We start from the raw sequence: 3813 nt of genomic DNA, 5'->3' as shown, positions 1-3813 counted from the left end.
AAAATTGCAGAAATTTTCCTTATTTTAGGGCAAAATTGCAGAAATTTCACTTATTTCAGAGAGAAAACGCAAAAATTTTTCTTATTTTGGGGCAAAAAGGCAGAAATTCCCATTATTTTGGGGCAAAAAGGCAGAAATTCCCCTTATTTTGTGGCAAAAATGTAGAAATTTCTTTTATTTCGGGGCAAAATTGCAGAAATATCACTTATTTCAGGGCCTAATTCAAAAATTCCTTTTATTTTGGGGCAAAAGGAGAGAAATTCCATTTATTTTTGGTTAAAAAGGGAGAAATTTCACTTATTTTGAGGTAAAAAGTAGAAATTCCTCTTATTTTGGGGCAAAAATGGAGAAATTTCCCTTTTTTGTGGCAATAGGTATACATTCCCCTTACTTTCGGGATAAAAAGCCGAAATTCCCCGTATTTTGAAGCAAAATTGCAGAAATTTTCATAATTTTCGGGCAAAAAAGCAGAAATTCTCCTTATTTTAGGGCAAAAAGACAGAAAATCTCCTTTTTTCGGGAGCAAACAATCAGAAATTCCCCTCATTTTGGATCACAATTGCAGAAATTTCCTTTACATTGTGGCAAAATTGCAGAAATTTCCCTTATTTTGGGGCAAAATTGCAGAAATTTCAATTATTTCAGGGTAATAAGTCAGAAATTCCCCTTATTTTGGGGCAAAAAAGACAGAAATTCCCTTTGTTTTGGGGGAAAAAGACAAAAATTCCACTTAGTTAGAGGCAAAAATGCAGAAATTCCCCTTATTTTGGAGCAAAAATGAAGAAATTTTCCTTTTTATGGCAAAAAGGTATGCATTCCCATTATTTTCGTGCAAAAAGGCAGAAATTCCCCGTATTTTGGAGCAAAATTGCAGAAATTGCCCTAATTTTGGGGCAAAAGGCAGAAATTCCCTTTATTTTGGGGCAAAAATCAGAAATTCCCCTTATTTTGGGGCAAAATTCAAAAAATTTCCTTTATTTTGGGGCAAAATTGCAGGAATTTACCTTATTTTGGGGCAAAATTGCAGAAATTTCCTTTATTTGGGGCAAAATTGCATAAAATTCACTTATTTTCAAGTAAAAAGGCTGAAATTTCCTTTATTTTGGGGCAAAAAAAGAGAAAATCCCCTTATTTTCGGTCAAAATTGCAGAAATTTCCCTTATTATGGAAAAATTGCAGAAATTTCCATATTTTAGAGCAAAATTGCAGAAATTTCACTTATTTCAGGGTAATAAGTCAGAAATTCCCCCTTATTTTGGGGCAAAAAATGCAGAAATTCCCGTTGTTTTCGGGGAATAAGATAGAAATTTCACTTATTTAGAGGCAAAAATGCAGAAATTCCCCTTATTTTGGGGCAAAATTGCAGAAATTTCCTTTACATTGGGGCAAAATTGCAGAAATTTCCCTTATTATGGGGCAAAATTGCAGAAATTTCACTTATTTCAGTGTAATAAGTCAGAAATTCCCCTTATTTTGGGGCAAAAAAGACAAATATTCTCTTTGTTTTGGGGGAAAAAGACAGAAATTCCACTTAGAGGCAAAAATGCAGAAATTTCCCTTATTTTGGAGCAAAAATGAAGAAATTTTTCTTTTTATGGCAAAAAGGTATGCATTCCCATTATTTTCTGGCAAAAAGGCAGAAATTCCCCATATTTTGGAGCAAAATTGCAGAAATTCCCCTAATTTTGGGGCAAAAGGCAGAAATTCCCTTTATTTTGGGACAAAAATCAGACATTCCCCTTATTTTGGGGCAAAATTCAAGAAATTTCCTTTATTTTGGGGTAAAATTGCAGGAATTTTCCTTATTTTGGGGCAAAATTGCAGAAATTTCCTTAATTTGGGGCAAAATTGCATAAAATTCACTTATTTTCAGGTAAAAAGGCTGAAATTTTCTTTATTTTGGGGCAAAAAAATAGAAATTCCCCTTATTTTGGGGCAAAATTGCAGAAATTTCCCTTGTTATGGGAAAAAATTGCAGAAATTTCCCTTATTTTAGGACAAAATTGCAGAAATTTCACTTATTTCAGAGAAATAAAGCAAAAATGTTTCTTATTTTGGGGCAAAAAGGCAAAAAATCTCATTATTTTTGGGCAAAAAGGCAGAAATTCACCTTATTTTGCGGTAAAATTGCAGAAATTTCACATATTTCAGGGCAAAAAGGCAGAAATTTCCCTTTTTTGGGGGCAAAATTGCAGAAATTTCACTTATTTCAGGGTAATAAGTCAGAAATTCCCCCTTATTTTGGGGCTAAAAATACAGAAATTCCCGTTGTTTTGGGGAAAAAAGACAGAAATTCCACTTATTTGGAGTCAAAAAGGCAGAAATTCCCCTTATTTTGGAGCAAATATGAAGAAATTTCCCTCTTTTATGGCAAAAAGATATGCATTTCCCTTATTTTTGAGAACAAAGGCAGAAATTCCCTGTATTTTGGAGCAAAATTGCAGAAATTCCCCTAATTCTGGGGCAAAAGGCAGAAATTCCCTATATGTTGGGGCAAAAAGACAGAAATTCTCCTTATTTTGGGGCAAAACTCAGAAATTCCACTTCTTTTGGGGCAAAATTCCAGAAATTTCCCTTATTTTGGGGCAAAATTGTAGAAATTTCACTTATTTTGGGGCAAAATTGCAGAAATTTCACTTATTTCAGGGGAAAAAGTCAGAAATTTTCCTTATTTTGGGGCAAAATAACAGAAATTCCTAATATTTTGTGGCAAAAATGCAGAAATTCCTCTTATTTTGAGGTAAAAAGGCTGAATTCCCCTTATTTGGGGGCAAAAAGGCAGAAATTTCCCTTATTTTGGGGCAAAATTGCAGAAATTTCACTTATTTCAGGGTAATGAGTCAGAAATTCCTCTTATTTTGGAGAAAAAAAGAGAGAAATTCCCTTTGTTTTGTGGGAAAAAGACAGAAATTCCACTTATTTCGAGGCAAAAAGGCAGAAATTCCCCTTATTTTGGAGCAAAAATGAAGAAATTTCATTTTTTATGGCAAAAAGGTATGCATTCCCATTATTTTCGGGCAAAAACGCAGAAATTTCCTGTATTTTGGAGCAAAAAGGCAGAAATTCCCCGTATTTTGGAGCAAAATTGCAGAAAATCCCCTAATTTTGGGGCAAAAATCAGAAACTCTCTTTATTTTGGGGCAAAATTCAAGAAATTAACTTTATTTTGGGGCAAAATTGGAGGAATTTACCTTATTTTTGGGCAAAATTGCAGAAATTTTCCTTATTTGGGGCAAAATTGCAGAAATGTCACTTATTTTCAGGAATAAGGGCTGATATATCCTTTATTTTGGGGCAAAAAGGGAGAAATTTCTCTTATATTGGGGCAAATTTCAGAAATTTTTCTTATTTGGGGCAAAATTGCAGAAACTTCAATTATTTTCAGGTAAAAAGGCTGAAATTTCCTTTATTTTCGGGCAAAAAGGGAGAAATTCCCCTTATTTTGGGGCAAAATTGAAGAAATTTCCCTTGTTATTGAAAAAAATTGCAGAAATGTTCCTTATTTTAGGGCAAAATTGCAGAAATTTCACTTATTTCAGAGAGAAAACGCAAAAATTTTTCTTATTTTGGGGCAAAAAGGCAGAAATTCCCATTATTTTGGGGCAAAAAGGCAGAAATTGGACTTATTTTGGGGTAAAATTGCAGAAATTTCACATATTTCAGGGCAAAAAGGCAGAAAATTCCCTTATTTTGGGGCAAAATTGCAGAAATTTCACTTATTTCATGGTAATAAGTCAGAAATTCCTTTTATTTTGGGGCAAAAAAGACAAAAATTCCTTTTGTTTTGGGGGAAAAAGACAGAAATTCCACTTA

Source organism: Micromys minutus (genome assembly GCF_963924665.1).
Source record: "Micromys minutus genome assembly, contig: SCAFFOLD_47, whole genome shotgun sequence".
Classification (NCBI taxonomy): domain Eukaryota; kingdom Metazoa; phylum Chordata; class Mammalia; order Rodentia; family Muridae; genus Micromys; species Micromys minutus.
The sequence above is the reverse complement of the archived record's forward strand: the minus strand, read 5'-3'. Positions refer to the sequence as shown.